We start from the raw sequence: 18,482 nt of genomic DNA, 5'->3' as shown, positions 1-18,482 counted from the left end.
ATATTTTAGAGAGAAGCTCCCTCAATCCTAAAGAAAGGAACTTCCCGTTCCCTTAGCCTGGGATCCAGGAGAAAGAGAAACCACTTTGTGGAGAAGTCTGGGGAACTGGAGGAAGGGGGCATACCCTCCTCCCCTATTCAGGCACTCTCTCCCTTTTGGGGGCAGGAGGGTTTGAGGTAGTGCTGAGAGACGAGAAGGGTACTGGGGGATGAAATGGGCCGTTGCCCTGCTGTCTGTCAAATCACTGAAACTCTTCCGGTTGCCAGCTCCAGGTTGGGAAATTCCTGGGATTTGGGGGATGCAGCTGGAGAGGTTGGGGTTTTGAGGGGGGGGGGACCTCAGTGGGATATATCACCATAGAGTCCACCATCCCAAACTGCTATTTCCTCGCAGGGGAACTGATCTCTGTGGCCTAGAGATGAGTTGTAATTCTGGGAGATCTCCAGCCACCACTTGGAGGTTTCCAGCCCTACTCCTGCTGCAAGTTTCACCCAACCACATTGCCAGGAAAAGACCCAGGCACACAGGGCACCACTCTTGGCAAAGGAAGAACCTCCCACCCTCAGATTCCATTGGCAAATGGGGGGTGTCTGTCCGAGGGGGAGGCTATTCAAAGCCTTCTTACCAACCAAGCAAACTGGCTGCCCAACCAGCCCAGCATCAACCAGGCAAGCCCCTGAGAGCTGCGGAGAAGGGACAGCCCTAAGATGACGGAGGTCAGCCAGGATAAGATGAGGTCAACCCTGGATGCGCCTGGTGAAATCATCTGGACAGTAGGATGTGTCAATGGACCACGTTGGCATTTGATTTATGGGCTGGAGGGGGGTTTCCTGTGTCTCCAGAACATACCTGCTTATGGATAAATGATGGCCACAGAAAAACTGCAGGACAGGCATACACAATGCAAATGAATGTTACAAAACCGACCACACACACACAAAAAGCAAAGATCCAAATCTATTGACCAAAATGAAATGAAATAGGAAGCATTCTCTCATATTGATGCTGGACTTCCAGCAATATGTTCAATCGGGCCAAAGTGCTGAATGAACATTGCTCTTTGCTTATCTTGGGTCAAAAGGTGACATTCACTGCCTTATCACAAGTCATCAGGCAATCGGCTCACTTTCTTAATCAGATGGCCTCTAAAGAAAGAAGCCGTCAGTGCCCATTGACATGCAATGGAAGTTCAAAGAAATGCTTCAGATTAAGTATTTATTCCTTTCCTTCAAAGTCTGCAATGTAGTGGACATGATTAATCAAAGTCAGAAGAGTACTTTCTCCATTAGGATCCCTCTGGATAACACATGTTGTGTGTGAGGATGAGCACATGTCCTTGGGCTGTTTCTTCTGTTGTTTTGCATTCTGCTCTACACTGAGTTGCAGCCCTCAATTCTATTTTAATCAACAGTGCAATCCTAAACAGAATTATTCCAGTCTAAGCCAATTGAAATCAATGGGCTTAGACTGGAGTAACTCTGTTTAGGATTGCACTGCAAGAGTATTTTCTAAGAGTAATCCAGAATTAGATTATGTACCATAGCATGTAGTCCAATTCCTTCTGTTCTTTTGCATCTCTGTTCGGTTCTATGTTGTCAATGAGTACACACGTATTAATGAAACACTGCAAAAAAAAAAAAGCAATGCTGATCGGATTGCATATATGATGGATTCCAGACTTTTTTTGTGAAGCTCTGATTGTGGAAATACAACAGAAATGGCATCTGCTAACCACGGTTTGAAACAGACAGGCCTTTCGTTTCTTCTTGCATTCTACATGTTGATGATACTGGTTCCCACACATCTGAATCTTGGTGGGGAAAAAGATTCTTACTTTCATTAAACCAAAGAGATTTAATTTGGCTAAAAGATCCCAAACTCAAAAATGCTGGATTCTGTTAATGGTTCAGAAATCACATCCCGAGATCCAACAGAGATGGAGAGTCCTTGGAAGGTGTGTTATTGCAAAAGTCTTGAGGGAACCAAGAATCTGGTTTTTTGTGCATGAATAAACAAACATGGCTAATTACCTTTTCTCCCTTCTTGAAGATACGAGCATCAGTTAGCTATCTTTAGCCAAGAGGGAATTCAACATTGCAATAAAGATGGAGCAGTTGGTATCTTCTTCAGAAGTAACCCACACTGCTCAAAGCAAACACGAGAAAAAAATCAGTGAGAATGAAGATTCCAGATGTTCATCTCTTACCAAAAAAACACAAAGGAAGGGCCTGATGGGTCCGTAAACCATTGTTCTTCAGCAAAAAGTCTTCAAAAACTGTTCAAATGAACTAACAAAGCCATTTGGGCGGGGATGAGAAAGCAGGTTTCAGACCTTCTGCTGCCAGCTATCAACTGCCATTATCTGGGCAGCAGCCAGGCACCCTTCTGGACCCAAATTCGGTTGAGATTCTCCCAGACAAACATTTCAGATTGAACATTAATGATCATTTGCATTGGTTTTGGTTGGGGAGGCCATTCTTGTTGGAAAAGTGGGATAAAAATAAGGTGGGTTTTAGGAATTGTACTGATTGGCAGGCAAACAATTAAGAGGGTCTGTTGCATCTAACTGCAGGTAAGCAGGGCCACATCTATCTTTTGTTTGGGCTGCCACACATTCAGGGTGTTCAGATCTCTTTCCTGGGTGTCGTTTTCAGTGTTACTACAAAGCATATGGGCTCATAGCTACAACAGCAGTAACCCCTTGGCTGTACATGAGTCATACCAGAGCCTGGTGGTTAATGGTTGTGATTCAGAGACATTTGTTTCGGATTAGCATGCCAAGAGTGGGAGTCAATTTCTCATACATGTTCCCAAAGACCCCAGGGAGCCAACCGAGGGCAAGTCATCAAATTGGGACAAGTATCCATACTCGGCTTTTACAAATATCAGAACGCCACATCCAACGTGATGAGTACCATAATGCATCACAAGGGCCTGCAGTAATCCCCAAGCATCACTTCGGAGAAAGAAAATTGTTCCCACAGTTGATACACACACAACTTACTGTGTGCAGTGAGAGCACCAAATCCAGAAAGCGATTGATCAGGTCACGTCTCCATGGCCTTATCTGTAACTCATCAGTCAAAAACAAAAAGCTGTTTTACTACAGATTCAGAGCGCATTGTGCTCAGAGTGATCTGTGATCAGGGCTTTTTTTCAGCTGGAACGCGGTGGAACGGAGTTCCGTCACCTCTTGAAAATGGTCACATGGCGGGTGGCCCCGCCCCCTGATCTCCAGACAGAGGGGAATTTAGATTGCCCTCTGCGCCACTCCAGCGGCGCAGAGGGCAATCTCAACTCCCCTCTGTCTGCAGATCAGGGGGCGGGGCCACCAGCCATGTGACCATTTTCGCCAAGGGCGATTTAAACTTTTTAAAACTCCCCCCTTGTTCCAGCTGACCCAAAGTGACATCATTGGCCCTGGGAGCATGAGTGCACTTTGCACGCGCACATGTGGTACCACGGGCACCGCCTCCTGCCAAGAGTTGCCCCCCTGTGTTGGCAACCCACTGAGTTCCACCACCTCTTTTCCCAGAAAAAAAGCCCTGTCTGTGACTGAAGCTATGCACTCTCAAGATGTTTTTGAGGTGGCAAGAGCAGTTTTCTCTTGATGTGTCTGTTTGTGTGGTAACATCTTTTCATGCTGCATGCAACCATAGGTCTTAAAAAGCCTGGTTTCTTCACTTGTGAGCATGAATACTTAAATACAAACAAGCACACGCAGGTCTTGTAGCACTTAATCCATCCAGCAATTGAGTTCTCATTGCAAAGCGATGTCATCTCATCATTCCAGAGCTCTCTTGATGGGTTTCCGCCCATAGGCAATAGGCACAATGCTGCAGCACAATTCCCATCATGCAAGTTACTTGGTTGCCACGCCCACATTTCCACAAATGATTGACAGGGAATAGGAAGGAGTGCTTGGAGCCATACTGAAGAAACTGATTTTCCAATTAGTGTATCATGCAAACAACTGTTCCATGCAACAAGAGTCAATATGATGTAATAGTTAGTGTGTCAGCCTAGGATCTAGGAGACCTGGGTTCAAATTCCCACAGTGCCATGAAATTCTCTGGTTCTCTTTGAGCCAGTCACACAATCTCAGCCTAGACTAACCTACCTCACAGGGGGGTTGTGAGGTCAGAGCGAAGCAGCCATACTGCTTGATGAATTTTGTAATTAACAGAGCCCGGCAGAGGCGGCCGTCATGCACATTCAGCATGCAGCACACAAGCCTCTCCTAACAAGTAGCATCATCTTAAACAAATCACAAGAAAATTGGCCAGCACAGACGTGCTCCCGTTTGACCTTCCTTTCCGCAAACAAAGATCAAACAAGGAAGATGGACGGGTTCAAGATGGTGCCAGGAAATGCAAAACAAAAGAAATGAACTGGGGTGGCTCTGAGAGAAGGAAGTTGAAGGCAAGTGTTTCCATAGCAACTGAGAGAGAGAGACAGAAAGAGAAACAGGTATCAATGGTATAGGTGAACAAGACCAAGTGTTACAGAAACCTGGTAAGAGGGATTGGGAATCAACCTTACGGATGTACTGCGAGACCCGGAATCATCCCAGTGTTTTTAACAGAAAGATAGCAGCTGTAGGGCACCCCAGTTCAGATTGAGGCTTGGGATGTAGAAGGTGAAGAGGTTTTGCCCTCTTCTCTACACTGTTATGCTGAGTAAAACTGAAGTTTCAGTTAGTAGCTGCACTGGAAAGGGGCAAAAAACAAGACACTCCATTTCATTCCTTTAGCGGCCTAACAACAGCCCAGAATAAGGCAGGAGAAAGTTTCGATTAGTGAGACTAAGAGCCAAACTACAAGTGATGCCTTACACAGGTTGGACACTTGTCAGCTTCCCTCAAGTTTTGATGGGACATGCAGGCGTCCTGGTTTTACAGCTTGGCTCTCCATTACAGCTGCAAGACCAGGATGCCTACATTTCCCATCAAAACTTGAGGGAAGCTGACAAGTGTCCAACATGTGTCAGGCGTCACTTATAGCTTGGCTCTCAGTCAGAGAGAGACAGAGATCATTTCAGGCAGGTAGCCATATTAGAGCCAAACTACAAGTGACACCTTACACGGGTTGGACACTTGTCAGCTTCCCTCAAGTTTTGATGGGAAATGCAGGCGTCCTGGTTTTACAGCTTGGTTCTCCATTACAGCTGCAAGACCAGGATGCCTACATTTCCCATCAAAACTTGAGGGAAGCTGACAAGTGTCCAACCTGTGTCAGGCGTCACTTGTAGCTTAGGTCTAAGAGCCAAAATACAAGAGACGATTTACACAAGGATGCTCACGTGAAGGGAGTCACAATGTTAGCCGGGTAGCCGAGTTCCAAACTGGGCAGAGCTTTATCATAATGTGCAATGCAGACACAAAATTTGCTGTTCCGGGGCGGGGGGGGGGGGGCAAGGTGCAGTTCCAATACAACATTCGTGCAGTTCAAAAATTAAAATCTTGCAAGTTTGTGCTGAAGAATTCCCAGTTCTAAGGACTCTTTCCCGCTCTTCATTGGCCTCTGTCACAGTGCACTACTAAAAGCTAGAAAGCACATGTGCGCACACAGGGGAATGGCATGAGTGTGTCGTATTGTGTACAAATTACAACTGTGCGCCGCCGCTGTGGAGTCCCCAATTTTCTTTTATAAAACACTGGAATTGGGCTTCACACAGCCCTGGGAGAAAGCAAGCACTAACCAGTTGCTGCTTGCACAAAGGGTGGTGTTTACTCGCCTCCCCATACTTGAACAAGGCTGCCAAGTTACAGGGGCTATCAGATGAAGCAGCATTCAGATACACTGAATTTTGCAAGCAAGGTGGGGGAAAGATCTTCATTAGGACAAGGGGCAATAAAGGACAATAAGGCCACAGCCTTCTCCTGCTGCCCCCTGGAAATGGAACTTAACCCCCTGGAAGGGTATAAAACCCACCTCCTACACCATCTCCCCATGCAAAGTCCTATTTTCTAGTGCTGCTGGAGTCTGAGTTGAGTGCCATTTGCTGTACTGGAGGACACAAATGATAAATATATCGTTATGTAGGCCCCAGAAACCTAATTAAAGGATTCCATGTTTGGGCCGTTAGCAGAGTCCATCGTTTGGCATAGGAAGCATGATTATAGGTGGTTGTGAGCTGGTTCTGCTGGCTGGTGTGTGTGTAGGAGAGAAAATAAGAAAATCAGACACTTGCTTTACATTTAGAAAATAAAGTAGAGTTCTTTATTGCACAAACTCCATACTCTGATAGGAAGGGAGAAGAGACAGATCCTAACTACCTCTATCTAGTCTAAGGATGGACATAGATGGCAGGACAAGGACTGCATCCATGCTGCCAAGATGGAGGGAGGAGAGGAGAGAGGTGTTGCCTGGAACAATGCCAGGAAGAGAAGAAGTGAGAGGAAGGAAGTCAGGAGGAGGAAATCCTGAGAATAGCAATCTACATACCAAAGGACAGTCAGAGCAGTAAACAGAAAACAGAATGCCCTGACCTCTCTTTCTAACTCTTTGGTTTGTCCCCCTCTGAAACCTGAGGAGAGGGACAGCGTTAAATCCTCCTCTTCCAACAACTCAAACTCAGTTCAAACTCTCCTCACCTCTCTTCTCTGGGCTTTGTGACTGGTGCAAAGTGCAACCGACGCAGCATTGGAAACCTGGCTTCTCTGCACGCCACACAGCAACATCCAGCACCAGCTGATCTATTTGGGAACACGACAGCCTGACACTTCCAGGGAGAACATTCCCCTCTCCCTCCTCCTGCAGGCAAATCAAAATGAGATTTGACAATCCTGTTTGCAGTCATCTGATAAGGAAGTCTGCTTCGAGGACCTTAGGGGACAGAAGCCAAATTACCCCAGGAAAATAGATACCATCGCTAATAGCTTTGTCTTTCTCACATTTATAACTCAGATAACTCTCCTTTTCCCCTTGCCATTTAGGCTTCCCGCAAAACAGATTAAACTGTAGCAAGCAGTCCTCTGCAAACCAGCCTCTTTCTTCCCCAAACTATATATTTCCTAGACACCATAACTGAAGTCACCTCCAAGGCTAAGCCACCCTTTAGTGCATAATGTCTAGGTATGATCAGTGTATAGTCAGAGGATATTAATAACCTCCTTGACTCTCCACCTTATAAGTGTTCCTTTGGCTGTTAGGCATTTGGTAAACTGCTCATTTTTTATATTTGCAATTGGAGGCAGCCATGGTCTGCTCCCCTTTCTTCCTAGAAGGCCAAAGGTACGACTGGATAATGCATGAATTCCACTGGTTCAACTCGTGTTCTGCTCATCGATTGTGAGCATGGAGTCAATTTTTCAGCAAGCAGTTTGGCTGTTTGCAAACAGTCTGTTCATTGGTTTCTTTTTTGCATACTCAAATAGTACAGTAATTGGTAATATTTTTCACACATGCATTGTCACACAGCTCATTAAGAAGTCTAATTTCCCACCTCCCTCAAAAATCTGTAATAAACTACACGCCGCTAGGTAGCCAAGAACGTAGAAACAGAATGTGAACAAAATCAATCAATCTGTGACTATAAACAGTTTTTTTTAAAAAAAAAAACACCTTGCCATTTGGTGTTCATTTATGTCTGAATTATCAACATTATTTTCTGCATTTTTGCACAGCCTTATCACATTACCAGGGACAGAATCAATCTTACCTCCTGTGTAAATGGAAAAGTGGCCGCAAGACAAGGAGATTAAATTCCACTGAAACAAGGAAACAAAACTACACCACACACACCACATCTCTTGTGTAGCCACAGAGCTGTCTAATAGCCCTTCAATTCAGATGGGACAAAGCAAGAACATCTGGATGGATGCAGTTGTCTTAGCCCCATCCCATATCTGTTATTGTAACTTCTCCTTGTATGGGTTCTACGGGGCTTAGGAAGCAGACTTTCACACAAATTTAAGTTAAGAAAAACATCTTCTTAAAACCTTTTAACAATGAATACAATACAACTATTTTTTTAAAACTAAACTCATAACTGCAACCATACAGAAACTTTAAACCAACAATGGCCATTTTCACATGCACCTGTAAGATCACGCGAAACTCACGGAACAAAGTGTCTTCCTAGGGCAATTTCCCAGCACGATGAAACCGTGCTATTAAACGGGATAGTGCCAGGAAATCTTCGTTCCATGAGTTTTGTGCGCTCTTCCGGAGGCTTTGGCTGTGTGGAAACTGGCACGGCCAATGTCTTTAAAAAGGTAAACAGTTCAACTTGTCTAATTCCACTAAGTGCTATCACTTAGTCCTTTGTCACTATCCTTCCAATTCAAAGCGACTGTAGCCCAGGCTTCTGTCCTCTTCTTGGGTAATTACAGCCCTGCAAAAATAATACAATCCCAGTAACACCAACCAAACACAATACACGAATTCACGGAACAAAGGGTCTACCTAGTGCAATTTCCCAGCACGATTCCCTTTAACAGCGCACTGAAACCGTGCTATTAAACGGAACCGTGCCAGGAAATCGCACTAGGAAGACGCTTCGTTCCATGAAGTTTGTGTGATCTTCCGGAGGCTTTGGCTGTGTGGAAACGGCCGATGTCTTTGAAAAGGTAAACCGTTCAACTTGTCTGATTCCACTAAGCAATAGAGTCCTTTTTCACTATCCTTCCAATTCAAAGCAACTGTAGCCCAGGCTTCTGTCCTCTTCTTGGGGAATTACAGCCCTGCAAAAATAATACAATCCCAGTAACACCAACCAAACACAATACACAAACACCACTTTAAGTCGTATTGTTCACATACATTTGATTACCTTATTCAAGGTGATAAGAGCATATTAATTATTATTCTGGACCCCAGCAACCAGCTTCTTCCTCAGCTGCCTGGCTTTAGCTACTGACTCCACCCTACTGGACTAAACCAATAACCTCATTGGGGTTATATTATTACTGCACCAAATAAACACTGTGTTTTTAAAAAATCTTACTGTTCAGTGTCCGTCAAACACAGAGTTATTCACATTATCTCATGCACATGTACAACTTTATGCAAGCCAGACTTGAAATTCCTCCCTTGTGTAATTTAATTACCTCATCTGAGCATCCACAATCAGGTGGAGACCTGATTTCACCTACGGTGCAGAAGCAAATGAAGTTCCACCACCACCGCTCCCGTGCAGCCACAAAGCTGCTTGGCACGCCATTAGAGGCAAGATGGCTGCCAGGCACAAAGAGGCTTGGCTCAAGACTGATCACAGCAGTCCAAAATGGTATGTTCATCCGCTGGGCATGTTCACGGTGAAGTTCTCAGCATTCCTCCCTAGTTATCAAGACTAACAGCAATTGATGGACCTATCCATTGTGGATCTAATACCCTTTTAAAAGCCAGTTAAGTGAGTAAAATAGTAAAGAGTCCAGTAGCACCTTTAAGACTAACCAACTTTACTGTAGCAAAAGCTCTGACGAAGAGAACGGTGATTCTCGAAAGCTTATGCGACAGTAAAGTTGGTTAGTCTTAAAGGTGCTACTGGACTCTTTACTATTTTGCTACTACAGACTAACACGGCTAACTCCTCTGAATTAAGTGAGTGGTGCTGATTAGAGATGGGCATGATCCAAAAAAAATTAACGATCCAGCTGACCGTGGATCGGCGCCGGTGACGATCCCGAATTAATGATCCACACCGAGCATCTCCTGTTCCCGAGCCGTGGATCGTGGATCATGGATTGTGGAGGCCAAAGCGGGCTGCGCTGCTATTCCCAGCTATGTGGGAAGGCGGGTGGTGGTGGCGGCCGCTGGACCTGGCGGGTACGGGGAGGTGGCGACGAGCCACACTCCAAACAGCTGTTTCAGGGGGGCTTCCAGCAGCCCATGTTGGGGCTCTGTTCACCCTCCCTCAGCAACACAGGAGGTCTGTGTTTGGCCGTCAGAGCTGCCTATCAGGGTTTGCAGGGATGAGATTGGAGTGTCCATGGCTATAGAACACCCCCTTCCCCCTCCCTCCCCTGGGTGTCTTCTCCCAACTTGTGACTGCTTTGCTGCTCCATGGTTGGAAGGAAGCCCTGCTGATCAAGGAAAGCTGGGCTTCCATTCGGGTTTCCAGGGTGACAGAAGGAGGGCAAACAGAGCTCAGGCTTTCCCCTGGCTCCGTTGCCAGGGGAATAGATTGCTGGCGCCTGAGTGTCTAGATCCCCGATCCGAGCCCGAACGCAACGATCCAGGCCTCTCCCGATCGCTGGATCGTTGGCTGTGGATGATCACGATCCGCCGGGTCATGATCACGCGATCGCCATTATCGTGGGTTTTTTTCGATCGTAATGCGGATCGTGCTCATCTCTAGCGCTGATTATGTGCCAAGCTAGACCTGACAACTTCCCTAGACTTATACCCATGTCCGCTGATATAATTTTTAACTGATTTGTAGTTTTTTAATACAGAGCTACGAGGCTCCATTGAGAACAGGCACGAAGCAAGGCAGCCGTAGGTGTGTGGGATCACTGGCCGACCAGCTCACCCAGAGGCATTGCCTCATCACCTCACCTGACATGCGGAAAGGAGGCAGCCATGGGTCTGGGGGTGCAGGCAGCTGTGCGCTGCTGTCATCACTTTCCTCCTGCCTTTGTCTCCTTTCGCAGGATGAAGACAGTGACCTGGCCAGCAAACCCAGGCAAGAACAGGAAGGAGATGCTGGCAGGGCCGCACAGAGTTGCCGGCTGCCTCACGGCGCACCTGTTCTTGATGGGGCCTTGCGGCTCTGTGTTAAAGAACTACAAATCAGTTAAAAATGGAATCAGCAGACACAGCTATAAACCCAGGAAAGCCATCATATCTAGGCTGGCTCCATATTCCTTTTCAGTGAGGCTCACAAGCTAATAACATGTGTGAAAAATACTCCCTTGTATCAGTCCTTAATCATTGAATGCCCCCGAGTTCTAGTCTTACGGGAGATGGAGAACAAAAATCAATCTCTCCACAGCACACGTTATAAATCTCTACAGTATCTCTTGATATCCTGACACAAGTATACGTATGATCACATCACGATTGTTTTACTATAGGGTTTTTTTTTAATCAAGGGAACTAGGAAGGAAAAGGAAACTCAAAGCTGGTGCAAACAACACATCCTCAGCATTCTGCACAAGATTCAGGACCAAGCTACAAGTGAAGCTACAAGTTCACTTGCGCAAGTGGAGCGCAAGTGAACAGGGAGGAATACACGTGAGTCTGTTCACTTGCCATTCAAGTGTCATTCATCACTTGTAGCTTGGGTCTCAGAAATCAAGAGTGGAACAGTAGAGGACTGCTAATTCATTCGTTACTCTTTGGAAACGAGATTGAGTTGTTTGGAATTTCAAATGTGGCAGAAATCCCAATTAATATTGTAGATGCATCCCTAAAGGGTTCTTCTTCCCTCCACATTCCTTGTGAACTATACTGCTTGCAGTATCCCTTCCTCGAAAGAAACCACTGGTGGCTCTAGCCAGATGGTCTAGCGAGGGGATCTTTACAAGCCCACTTTTCCGTGCCTGTAGGAAGATTTAACTTGCACATCCAAGCTGAGCGTGCATGGCAGGAGGAGGGTCACCACAGTGTTGTTAACAGGTATAATGCCAGTTCAACCACAGCAAGGTCGTGCTACAAATAACAAGAGAACTGCAGTCTTCCAAATTGCTTCTGGCAAAAACACAATGCTCCTCTCTCTGTTTATGTACAAGCCAGTCTGTGCCGCGCTGCAGGGCTTCTAAAACACTTTGCCTCCTACATGGCAGACAGCCATTAATGGCTAGTGCCTCTGCCCTCCCTCTAGAAACATTTCTGCATCAAGTCATCTTAGATGTCACGCTCAGAATAAACAGGGCAATCCTAAGCAGAGTTACTCCAGTGCAGAGTTACTTTCAATGGGCTTAGTCTGGATGAACTCTGTTTAGGATTACACTGAGAGTATACCAATTAACACGGTAAAAAAAATCATGTGCTTATCAATATATTTAGTTCTCAATTGGCAAATCTGTGGATACTTAAATTCGGTGACTGGAGTCATTAACAAACAAGACAAATCTTTCTACGAACCTGAAAAAAGTCTCAGGTTTGCAAAAAAACCAAAATCTAAAAAGAAAAATACACAGGGGGTGCCCACAATAATAATAAAAAGCAGCACCTGTCTCTTTAAGAAATGAATGCCCTCTGTGGTTGTTACTAGGCAACCACAACAATATTGCCAGTTAAAGCCTTGGTTTCTCTCAAGCAGGCTGGTAAAATGATTCTGACCATTCTAAGCTAAATGGCTTGGCTCAGACCAGGCCAGCAGCAACAATATAGTGCCGCAAGTATGGGAAACAAAGATTCTAAAAGCACCTTGAGTCTGTGAATATAAAGCTACTATGGGTCAGAATCTGCTTGAAATCCCATGTTTATCTAATTATAGATAGTAAAGAGTCTCCTTGCCCTTGCAATGAACTTGGATCAGTTTCCTCTAGGAATTTCTTTCACAGTTCATTGAGAACACTGAGGAGTCATAAAGTTATAGTGCAAAATTCACTGCATATTATATCCAAGCAAACCTCTATAATGTTTGAGGGTTTCAAGGAGAGCCAGGATGGGCAGTGGTTAGCGTATATAAACTAGGTTGGAACCCTCACTCTGCCATGGAAGTGGGCTGGATGACTTTATGCCAGTCACACATTGCCACCCTAACCTACCTCACAGGGCTGTTGTGAAAAATAAAATGGAGAAGGGGAGATTGTTGTAAGCCACTTTGAGACCCCACTGAGAAGAAAGGCAGAGTATAAATGAAGTAAATAAATGAAGCTCTGGAGACACCCTGTATCTTCATTGGTGGACTTCCTCTTCATCCAATGTTTTCATGAGAGAGGGAAAAAAACTCACACTTCTTAAATATCTGCTATGTAGGGACCATAGCATAACCCTTTCCGAAACAATCCAAATATCTTGGTGCCAACAAGCCAGAACTCAGCCAATGTTAACGCACAGTGATGATGTCTACATTGCAAGATCTCCCATCCATCAGAAAAAGCCCAGAGTCCAAGGCAGCGTCCCAACTGCCAGCTATCCAATCAAGCTCTTATGCAAAACAGGCTCTGCTGTCCAAAGAAGATTGGACAGATGCCTGACCAAACAGGTGTTTCATTCTCTTGCTCAGAGAAATTTGGACAGGAAGATAGTCAGAGAAAGAGCTCTAACAGAGGCCTTCCTCTGGCCAAATGCCTTCCTTTAAAGGGTGCTTCAAAGCAGGGAGGGGTTTAATCCCACGACCGATCTCCAAACATTTCATAGAAGAACACTCCAACACTCCAATTCTAACACTCCAATTCTTATACCAAAGATTATTGCCTTCCTAATAGGTCATGTTCTACCTGAAAGAGGCTGTATTTGTTTACAATATTTAAAAGCCAAGAAAGCATTGGTTAAAGAGATGTTTGGGGGAAATTGCCCTCCAGTTTTCAAAAATAAGTTCAAAAACAAACTTCAGCAACTGCAGTGGGAGTGAAATGGCAGAATGCACATGGCAACTTAGTGTTGGTGAGCATGCACTAGAAATGCAATGTGCACTTTATAAACAAGAGTCAACGGGTTAAGATCCTACAGAAGGAGCTAAACCCTGAAGCATGACAGGACAGACAGCTCTAGCAATTCAGTGTTCACACAGACAAGATGCAGATCAGACATCTCAGAGGTCCATAAACAGCAGATCTGAAGCTTCATGCAGCTTCAATTTGCCTTGGAGGCAAGCAGAGAAGGGGGTGGGTAACCCTTCAACCTCCACTTGGCTTCATTATTTGAAAGCAGGCTGCCTGCTTTGTTACTATCATGTTAAAAGGAGGGGAAAGGTGTATGCATTTCCTCCCTTAAAATGCTAACATTAAAGCAAGGAACTTGGTTAAAGGGTTAAATGCCCTCTCCCTATCCTAAACTGCCCCAGAACAAATGAAGGTTGCTGGAAGTTGCAATTGGCATTGTATGGATCTTTCCTGTCTGTGACTTCGCTAATCTAACAAGGAAGCCACCTCAAGCAAAAAATAAGGGGAGTGAGTGAGAAAAAACAACAGGTGGAACATATGCAGTCCTGCATACACTCCTTGCCTTCCATGTTTATCCCATTGAATTCAGTTGGGGTTACTTCTGAATATACATGCACAAAGAACAACCATATCATAGAATCATAGGGTTGGAAAGGACCTGTAGGGTCATCAAGTCCAAACCCCTGCACAATGCAGGAAATTCACAACTACCTCCCCTCTCCACACCCCCAGTGACCCCTGCTCTATGCCCAGAAGATGGGAAAAGAGAGCATTTCATATGCAAAGGTTTCAAATAGAAGACACTGACTGGACATTACGTTCTGGAAATCCCACTGCCTCTCCAAACTATGCCCTGGCTCATGATTTCAAAATTCTCACCCTGTCATTTCAACTAAAAAAAATGTGTTTCAATTTTGCTTCTTGCTTCTGCAAATGGAACTTATGTGAGTCTCTAGTTGTATTTTCTGTTGTTCTCCGACACCCCCCATTCTTCCCTTTACAGTTAAAAAGGATTTTTCCTCATCAGCCAGTTTGATGTAGTGGTTAAGAGCGCGGGACTCTAATATGAAGATTAGAGTCCTAATCTCAAATTTGATCCCCCCGCTCCTCTACTTGAAGCCAGCTAGGTGACCTTGGGTCAGTCACAGCTCTCCCAGAGCTCTCTCAGCCCACCCACCTCACAGGGTGATTGTTGTGGGGATAACAACATACTTTGTAAACCGCTCTGAGTGGACATTAAGTTGTCCTGAAGGGCAGTATATAAATCAAATGTTGTTGTTGTTACTATTATTATTATCATCATTACCATCATCATCTGTGTATCCACTGCAAAAAATGAAGCAATAACTTGGGAACACCGCCAATGAAAAAATCAAAATGAAAAGGCTTATAGAGATAACAGAGAAAACCCGAAAGGAAAAAAAAGGCTGACTTTGTATAGCCCTGTTCTCTGCCCTTTCTGGCTTTCTTTCATCTGCCCAGTAGCAATCAGAGAGCTGCTTTTCACCCCTGAATGTCCCAAATGGCACATACAGACTCTCCTCGTCTCCATGATAACGTCTGTGGTACCTCCAAGCCCGCTGTTTGTCTTCTCCATCTGCCAGACACAGATGGCAAAACCATGGCGCGGAGATGTGAAGACAGATGAAATAGCTTTGGCAGGAATGGGTCTTCCTCACTTGGAAGGGCTTCATTCGTTGTTCAGCGCCTTTACCACCGGCCAGCTTCTAAGGCCACCTGCAGGCCACCTGCAGCTACACTAAAAACTGAGAGTCAGTCTGGTGTTACAGTAAGAATTGCAGACTGGGGTGGGGAGGAGACTCGGGGCCAAGCTACAAGTGATGAATGACACTTGAACGGCAAGTGAACAGACTCAGAGCCAAGCTACAAGTGACGCCTGACGCAAGTTGGACACTTGTCAGCTTCCCTCAAGTTTTGATGGGAAATGTAGGCATCCTGGTCTTGCAGCTGTAATGCAGAGCCAAGCAGTAAAATCAGGATGCCTACATTTCCCATCAAAACTTGAGGGAAGCTGACAAGTGTCCAACCTGTGTCAGGCGTCACTTGTAGCTTGGCTCTCACATTGAGTGGAGGGCAAGTGGAGGGCAAGTGAACAGGGAGAAATACATGAGTCTGTTCACTTGCCGTTCAAGTGTCATTTGTCACTTGTAGCTTGGTCCTGAGTTCATATCTCTTCTCCACTGTGATGCTTAGTGGGTAACCATGGGAAAGTCACCTTCTCTCTGTCCACCTCCCTCACCAGTTTGTTACGAGGAGGGGCAGTGGATTGGGGGTAGAGCATCTGCTTGGCATGTAGAAGGTCCCAGGTTCAATCCCCAGCATCTTAAGTTAAAATCAACCTGGCAGTAGGTGATAGGAAAGACCTCTGCCTGAGACCCTCGAGATCTGCTGCTAGTCTGAATAGACAAGACTGACCTTGATGAACCCAGACTGTGGTTCAGTATAAGGCAGCTCTGTGTGTATATAAAATGTTTGCAAGAGGCATGCAGCTGTGATACATTTCTTGGTGGAACTTAAAATCAAAGTAATAAAAATGAAAGCAGGTAATATTGTAGTTCCAGGTTGCATTTTCATCATTGTCTAGTGCTTTGGGAATGAATTATGGCTAAAAAAACCAAAACAGAGTATATAGATGAACAATAGTCAATTGTGCTGTCTGCTAGCACTCCTGCTACATCCATTGGCTATTGATTGAGAAATCAATACCTAGCTCTTGGGAGGAGGGGGACCTAACCTGAATAGAAAGCTTTTGCAGCCCCAGAGGCAGTGTGACGGAGTAGTTAGAGTGTCTGCTTTATTTAGGGCATTTCTAGCTCACCACCAGACTCAAGGCAGGTTGCAATGATAACAGAAACAATATAAAATTAAAAGCCATCAAAACTAACAAACAGAGGGAGCTATCCTCTTGAAAACAAAGAGGGGTCAGTGCTAAAAGAACAACTCTGCCTTATAAAACCTGTGGTATCTTTGCAATGGGGGACTTATTCCTAACAGTCTGGGGGAGGGTGTTCCCTAAAATAGGAGTGGCCGCTGAAAATGCCTTAGATCCGGGAACGGCCACCCTAACACCCTTAGAGGAGGGTCTGAGCAATAAGGGTGGATCAGAGGAGTGGAATTGGGGCACTGGGTGATACTGGGAGAGGGGAACCTGCAGGTGTGTGGGCCCTAGGCCATGAAAAGTATAGATAAGGATCTGAGAGTACTGAGTTCAAATCCCTGCTTTGTGAAGGAGCTCACTGGGTGATGTGGGGCCCATCACTCTCTCTCATCCCCATCTACCTGAGGATAAAATGGTAGAGAGAGAGAACTCGGAAGAAAGGCTGGATAAGTCTGCATTAGATAAGCAGACACCCACCAAAGACCACTGAACTCAGAGTCTTTCTACACAAGACATCTTACACGAGTAAGATCAAGTGAAAGATCTTACACTTGTTCTCCCATTGTAGGTACACAAGCACCACTAGGGAGACAGAGTGCAAGCACTGAGTCGTTACTGACCCATGGGGGGATGTCGCATCAAAACATTTTCTTTTTGTTACGGGGTGGTTTGCCATTGCCTTCCCCGTCATCTACACTTTGCCCCCAGAAAACTAGGTACTCATTTTACCAACCTCAGAAGGATGGAAAGCTGAGTCAACCTTGAGCCAGCTGTCTGGACCCGGCTTCCGCCAGGATCGAACTCAGGTTGTGAGCAGAGCTTGGGCTGCAGTACTGCTGCTTACCACTCTGCACCACAGGGTTCTTCTGGGAGACAGAGTACACTTGAATGTAAGACTACACAGAAAGTAAGTCACTTGAGCGTCCTCGTGTAAGTTGTCTTGAGTAGAGAGACTCACAGTCTAGCCAGTTCTGGCTGGGTACCATTTCCTGACATAGAAGGTGCATCTGAATTCCAATTGACTCAAATCCTAAGGTTGTTTGTCCTCTCCTCCTTTTGTCAGCTGAGGAAGTGGCCCATCCTTTCATTTTTTAAAGGACATTTCTAATGCTAGTTCCTACTTTATAAAGCTGACTTTGCATGTCATATTTAGGATTGTGGGGATAATGATAACACTGACTTTGTTCCTTGCTCTGAGTGGGGCACTAATCTGTCTAGAAGAGCAGTATATAAGTGCACTGTTTTATAGAGAGCCACCAGCAACATGAAAGTGACATCATTGCATCACTAGCAACATTACATCACCGGCAAAGCCCCCCCCCACCTATTTTGTCAGTCTTTTTCCAGTTGCCAGCCTCGTGTTGGCACCCTCGTCCACACATTCCAGACTAGCTCCTTTGCACTTCTCCCTCCATCCGTGATATCATTGTCAGGTAGATTCCTAAGCATCATATTTAGGGCTCAGTACAAGAAACAACAACCTAATCTCTGCACCCTATCATACAGACATGCTGTGACCTGAGACACACTAGATGCCAAGAGATCTGAACCTAGATTTTCTCAGATCTAGGTCAAAGTACTACCCACTACAACAAATCGCCTAGAAACCTGACGAGGGGCTGTAGTTGCCTTTCAACCTCCATTGGCTTGGCAGTGGGCTGTGTGCCAGTCCAGAGTCCTTGTGGACTCTAGTTTAGGAAAAGTGAATATTTGTACACAGGCTAAGCCAAAACAATCTTTCTTGAATTATGATGAACACTTTAAGCACACGGAGGCAATAAAGTCTCCATTAACAGTCAATTTAAAGCTTGCAGGAATAAGAACATCAGGAAATTGTTTTACTTACTTGTAAGGTCAGTTTATTAAAGGGAAAGCTTGTAAATTAGGCTGATATTTACTGACATTTCACTGGTTTCATTTTGCGAATTTTCCATGGGGAGCTGGCAGTTTAATGTCCTGTATTCCAGAGGCAGGCAGGCACTTGGTCTTGCTAATGAATGGTATGTTGGGGTTTTTGTGTGACGGTAGCTCAGGACCGCTTGTTGAGGGTTGCATCGGAAAGCATGTAGGGACCGAGTGGGT

The sequence above is a fragment of the Eublepharis macularius genome, chromosome 12 (genome assembly GCF_028583425.1).
Source record: "Eublepharis macularius isolate TG4126 chromosome 12, MPM_Emac_v1.0, whole genome shotgun sequence".
NCBI lineage: Eukaryota > Metazoa > Chordata > Lepidosauria > Squamata > Eublepharidae > Eublepharis > Eublepharis macularius.
Note: the sequence above shows the minus strand (reverse complement) of the source record.